The 6588-nt window shown below is 50.1% G+C and overlaps 1 protein-coding gene across 2 annotated transcripts in view; it reads right to left on the bottom strand.

Annotated features, from left to right (window-relative positions):
• The window catches only part of GARRE1 (granule associated Rac and RHOG effector 1), an 81191-nt gene extending 79379 nt beyond the window's left edge, over window positions 1-1812 (bottom strand). For both annotated transcript variants that reach the window (XM_082605818.1, XM_082605819.1), the window contains exon 1: window positions 1767-1812. The gene's annotated coding sequence lies outside the window, so the exon portion shown is untranslated. The remainder of the gene's footprint in view (window positions 1-1766) is intronic.
• Between the last annotated feature and the right edge of the window lie 4776 nt (window positions 1813-6588).

Below are 6588 nucleotides of genomic sequence, written 5' to 3'. Positions count from 1 at the left end.
TAAAACATGTTGTCTTCCAAAAATCCAGAGATAATTTTAGATTGAAAAATCTAGGCTTGCCAAGGGAATCTGAGAACTTTTCTATCTTGGTCTCCAATGCTAACCTACGTATTCGTGTGCAAAAATAGAGGAAGATTAGAATCTCAAATGCCAGACTGAAAAGTTGCCACAACAAACCTGAACTCATCATATGGAGTTTATTATCTTGTCAGCAAGATAGCAAATGAAACAGCAATAACTAAACTTTTTTTTACTTCAAAAGAAAAAAGTCTCAAACATGAAATACATCCTGGACTTGCAAAGGAAAATGATTTTAAAAAGAGATACTGTGAATGGAATTATAAAACAGCATACACAAAATCTAAATATCAAATCTGTAAGTAGTCCTTTACAAACACAAACTTAGAACTTTAGGTCTAAAATATGATAAAACAGCAATTATAGTTTATTCAGTAAAGTTGGGAAAATTAACCTATTTGGAAAATAACTTTATATCTTCAACCAAAACCAAATTTTAAGTAAATTAAAAACAGCTAAAAGTAAAAATAAAACCATGAAAGGAGAAACAAATATGGATGGATGTTATGAATATTGGGATGGAGAATAATTTTTGAAGTGTCAACAAAGGAAAAATAATACTATCTATTTTTTAAATGACTGTTACCTTTGACCTCATTTGTAAATTTAACCCAAAACAACAATCAGACAAATCCTCCTGGCAGAATTGTCTATCTTGTGACGAATTAGAAACAATCTACATGTTAACTTGGTATATGTTGGCTTCGTTAACTTATGATATACAACGGTACATTATGAAGTCCATAAGAGTGGTAATATCTGTATTTATTGATATCACCAAAATGTTAGCAATGGCTGTCACTGAGCGGTAGGTTGGTGGATGACTGTCACTTTAAAAAGTATTGTCACAACACTTTTTGTGCTGTCTTGAATGTGAAGAAAGGAGAATTAATTGCTTTTATAATGGGGTTGCGGGGCGGAAACAAGCTATTTTCAAATTAACCCCCCCCCCACTCCAAGCTGAGTATTTATCTGGCAAAATTTGTGAGGAGAATAAACAAAATTCTTATCATGCCAACCAGGCATGCTTCTTTCCTCGCACTGCGCGGAGCAGGAAGACACACCCCTGGCCCTACGCTCGCCCCTCAGCCGTGGGTCCTTCATCCTCAGCCCCGGCCCTCCGGCGGTCCCCGCGGAACCTCCCCTGGCCCGACTGCGCCAGCGGGCTCAGCGGGGCCGGAAAATCGTGTTCCTCGGGGCCCGGCCCGGCGGGGAAGGTGCGCGCAGCCGACCGGCAGCCGCGGGGCGGCGTGAGGGCCGCGTCCCTAGGCAGTCCCGGTGGACCCCGGGACCCACAGGCCGCCGTCCCTCCGCTGACTGCTCGGCGGGCTTCCGGGAGCGGGTCCCGGCGGCAGCCCGACCGCCCCGGCTCCGGCGGCCCAAGGGAGCGCCCCGCGCCCTTCCTGCCCCGCGTCCGCGGGGTCCCCGCCGCGCCCCCGGTCTCAGGCACGAGCCAGGAGGCCCCTCCAGGCTTCCGTCCGGTCAGCCAGCGCTCCCAGAGCCCGGCGTCCTCCACAGCGGACGGGCAAGGGGCGGGAGCCGACGGCCCTGAGCCCTGCGGCCCCAAGCGGAGCGGCGCCCCGCGAGCTTGTCCAGTCGCCGGCCCCAGCCGCGGCCCACCACCCACCCACCACCCCCTGAGCCCGCCCGCCTGCGCCAGGCAGCACCCTCTCGCGCCCGCTCCTCACCTGCGACGCTCCCCGAACCCCAGCTCACCGCCCGAACCGGCTGTGTACACCGGAAGTGACGTCTCCGGGCCGGCCCCGCCCCCGCCCCAGGCGGACGCCGGGTGGCTGCAGACCAAGCGGCTAGGAGCGGTCCCCAACCATGCCCTGCGCGAGCGGGGCGGGGACGGCCCTGCACCCCCTTGCCTAGGGACGGAGAACCTCCAAATGGGACAGCCAGGGTGGGGGTTGAGGACCGGTGGCCAGAGCCCGCAGGGTCACCCTGGTTCTCCACTGTGACTTGGTCTCCGGGCGGGAGGGGTCAGCTGTGTCCTCACAGACTTATTATGAAAATTAATTACTGAAGAATTGAGCACTTACTAGATGCCAGGTTCTCGCAGGAGCTGTAGGAACTGGATAATGCCCTCTCCCTCATACGTTTATTCTCTAGTGGTGGAAACAATCATTGTTATAAATGCGCTTGATGATATAGTGCCAATTGCGACAAGCGGTAGGAGGGGAAAGTGGAAGAGGGAGGGAGAGCGTCCCTTGACCTAGTGAAGGAGGGTTATCGGGGAATTCTTCGCTCAGGAAAAGAGCAGGAGTTGAGGGCCTAAGAGGGAGAGGAGTGGGGAAAAGAAAAATTTGAAGAAGCAGGGAGGAAAGGACATTACGGCAGAAGTAACAGCAGGTGTCTTTGGTGGCTTTGTGTTCAAGAAACGAAGGTAGTGAGAAAGTCTTACCTGAGAGCAAGGGGTGATTTTACCATACTTGTGGGTTTAAAGGGATTACTTGGGCTACATTGTGGAGAAGGACTAGAGAGGAGAGGCAAGAGTGGATGTAGACTTGTATGCCCATGTTCATAGCAGCATTATGCATAAAAGTCAAGAAGGTGGAAGCAACCCAAGTGTCCATCGATGTATGAATGGATAAACAAAATGTGGCATATCCACACAAAGGAATATATTCAGCCTTAAAAAGGAAGGGAATTCTGACACATGCTACAAATGGGTGAACCGTGAAGACATTACACTAAGTGAAAGAAGCCAGTCACAGAAAGATATATTCTATAATTCCACTTATATGAAGTACCTAGAGTAGTCAAGTTCACAGAGACAAAGTAGAATGGTAGTTTCCAGGGACTGGGAGGAGAGGCGCATGGGGAGTTTGTAATTAATGGGTACAGAATTTTGGGTTGGAAAGATGAAAAAGTTCTGGAGATGGATGTGGTGATGATTGCACAACAATGTGAATGTACTTAATGCCACAAAACTGTACACTTAAAAATGGTTAAAATGGGGGACTTCCCTGGTGGCGCAGTGGTAAAGAATCCGCCTGCCAATGCAGGGGACACGGGTTTGAGCCCTGGTCCGGGAATATCCCACATGCCGTGGAGCAACTAAGCCCGTGGGCCACGACTACTGAGCCTGTGCTCTAGAGCCCACGAGCCACAACTAATGAGCCTGAGTGCCACAACTACTGAAGCCCATGCGCCTAGAGCCTGTGCTCTGCAACAAGAGAAGCCACCACGATGAGAAGCCCGTGCACCGCAACGAAGAGTAGCCCCTGCTTGCCGCAACTAGAGAAAGCCCCCGCGCAGCAGTGAGGACCTAATGCAGCCAAAAAAAGAAATTGGTTAAAACGGTAAATTTTATGTATCTTTTACCATGATAGATAGATAGATGGATGTAGAGATCGGTTAGTAGTCTATTTCCGTTGTCCAAGCAAAAGATGATCCCGATGTAAACCAGGACCTCCACATTTTTTTGTTCTTGTACATCTATCAGGAAAAATGTTTGAATATCGTCCAGATTTATTTTACTTGTAAATTATATGCACTACACTACTAATATACTATTTACATAATGGAACACACATAAAAAGAATTTTAAAAGATAAGTCTTAAATTCTAATATTTTCTTCCTCTACCCCAATAGATTGCCTTCTTACATTAGTGGCTGTGTGAATCTCATTTTGAAAGCCATTCACAGACTATGGTAGTGGCAGTGGGGAATAAAGTCAGTGGTTGAACTAGACATGGAGGGTTGGAAAGAGGAGGGAATCCTAAATCTCTCCTGGGTCTCTGGGACGAGCCATTGGAGTGGTGACACTCAGTGCTGGGAAGCTCCTGAAGACCACATTTGGAAGGGAGGAAGACAGGAAGAAGGCCATGAGTGCCGTTGTGAACATGACATCAAAGAGGAGGCACCCAGTAGGCAGTTGGGGCTGGAGGTCTGGAGCTTGGGAGAGAGATGGAGATGTCACTGGGGCTTAGGGGGCTGTTGAAGCTGTGGGTAGGAGCTGAAGGTGGGTGTAGATTGAGGGAAGACTTTTTTGTGGTTGGTTTTTTAAGGTGGAAGAAACTTAAACATGTTTCAATGTCAGAGAGGAAGATCCAGTTGACAAAAAGAGACAGAATATACAGGAGAAAGATGATGTGATTCATCTCGTGAGGTTCTGAAAAGGCTGGAGGGGGTCTAAAATGCTTGGCCATGGGTTTACGTGAGGCTACAGTAAAGAGTGAGGGGAACTTGCTGACAGAGGTGTGAGGAGCGTGAGAAAGGTCTGAATGCAGAAAGGAAAAATGTGGTAGAATTTCCAAATTGTACTGAGGATCTATTTCAGGTTGATAGAGCCTTCTCTCATATTAACTGCCTTGCCCCAGCAGCTTTCAGGTCAAAGTAAGAAGATGGAGAAAGGCTTCACCTGGGGGTTGAATAACAGAGAGTGTTACTGACATAACAGGCTGTGGAACCCAAGCTACAGGAGAAGGGATGTGATGTGGAAGAGGGCAGCTGGGCTGGAGGAAGTGTCCCCAGGTACTGGTGTCATCGTACCTGTGTAGGCTGGAAAAGGGATCAGAGATGATGGTGCCCGGCTTCTGAGTGGGCCAAGTGTGGCTCCTGCAGTCTCAGGACAAGCCCATCTCTCTCTCTCTTTTTTTTTTTTTTTTTGGTATGCGGGATCTTGGTTCCCTGACCAGGGATCGAACCCGCCACCCCTGCAGTGGAAGCACCGAGTCTTAGCCACTGGACCACCAGGGAAGTCCCAGGACAAGCCTATCTCTTGTTCGGAGGTTCTCCTAGCTCCTAATGCAGGCCCCTCCAAGCCTCCAGTGGCCATGCTTAGAGGTACCTGATAAACACTGGATGGGGTCTTTAAAAGGGCCCCCTGGCAGGCTCTGACCTGCACACCCAACCACCATTGCTCACTTCACTCCAAGCTTCATGGTCCCAGAGTAATGTGCTGGAAAGCACTCGTGCCTGGCACCATCTGGGCCCTTCTCTAGACTTCAGTCCAGGGCCAGGAGGCTCTGGAGACCTATTCAGCCATGCGTGCAGTTTGTTTTTTTTAATAATTTTTTTGACCGTGCTGCGTGGCATGAGGGATCTTAGTTCTCTGACCAGGGATTGAATCTGCATCCACTGCACTGACAGCGCGGATTCTTAACCTCTGCACCGCCGGGGAGGTCCCGTGTGCACTTCCTACTGGAACTCAGTATGGACATTGCCAGCCTTGGGGCCCCTTTGGTGGCGTCTGTGGTGCCCTGAGCACCAGGCTGTCGTGGACCTCTCAGACTTACCTGAGGACATCTTGTATTGTGGATATATCAGGTCTGGTTTGTGAGCACATCTACAACTATCATACCCACCTCCTAGAGGTCTGAACTATTTTCGTTCATCAAACGCACATACATATGGAGAGGAACGGAAAAAACATCCATGTACCCACCACACAGGTTTGGGACATTTGTCACTTCATGTCACCTCTTTATTCCAAGCTCCCTTACACCAGAGTGCCAAAAAAGAGGATGGAGTGCACAGGTCTAGAGGTGGAGGCTGGACCTTCCTGGAGCCCCCATGTCCTCAGGTACAGAAGCTTTGATCCAGCTCTGCAGAGAGGTCTACGGTTGGAGACTCAGCATGCACAGGGGGATGGGATGGTGCCTCAGAGACCACCAGACAAACACCTCAACTTGCCCCTCAGGAAGCCAAGAAGGCCCAGGCCAGGAAACAAAGGCCTCTCCCTGAATCCACCTGCCCTCCTGTGTATTGGTTAAAGGCAAAGTTGGAGCCAGACCCCATGGAAGGGATGGGAGCCTCGGAGGTTGTTCTCTGGCAGGAGTGAGCAGAACAGGGTTTCAGGAGCTCCTCAGCGACCCAAGAGCACTGTGTTAGTGAGATGGGCCAGAGATGCACCTTGGCCTTGACCTGAGGAGCCTCCCCTTGTCGAGGAAAACAAAGCTGATTTTCTACATCTAGCTTTTATGAGGGGTCCACGTTCCTAACATCAGAAGAGCGCAGAATAGGAGCATCCCACATAGAGGGGCTCATAAGGGATTAGAGAAATGATTTTCTTGAACAGCCAAAGTTATTACAGTTGGCTTGTGTGCTCTTTATGCAGTCAAAGCCAGGGCTTCCAGGCTGGGCTTTTACCTGTTGGCTTTAGTGGGCATGTCTGAAAGAAGAGCGTTCAGGGAAGAGGTTTTCACAGCCAGCCGAGTGTTCTTGGTGGTGATGGTTGTGGGGAGGGGGTGGGCAGGGGCAATGGGGTTGAGTTTGGAGAGTAACTTTTCTCCTTTACCTCACTGGTCTCCCTCAGGCAGAATGTGAAAGCTGCAAGATGGGCTGGGAGCCCCAGGAAGGGTAGCTGCATTCCAGAATCCACAGGATTTGGGAGCCAGTCTGGAGAGGGCTGGCCAGACATTCTGGGCACAGAGCAACTGGCTGGCTGCTGAGTACGGAGAGACCTGGGGCAAGGCCAGTCTAGGCTATTGGGTGGTGTGCCCCAGGCAGGAAAGGGGGTGAGGGCAGCATGGGTCATGTGCCAAAGGGGAAACTTCTGC

The sequence above is a fragment of the Mesoplodon mirus genome, assembly GCF_964341445.2.
Source record: "Mesoplodon mirus genome assembly, chromosome: 19".
Taxonomy (NCBI): Eukaryota; Metazoa; Chordata; class Mammalia; order Artiodactyla; family Ziphiidae; genus Mesoplodon; species Mesoplodon mirus.
Note: the sequence above shows the minus strand (reverse complement) of the source record. Positions and strands in the feature narration are given on the sequence as shown.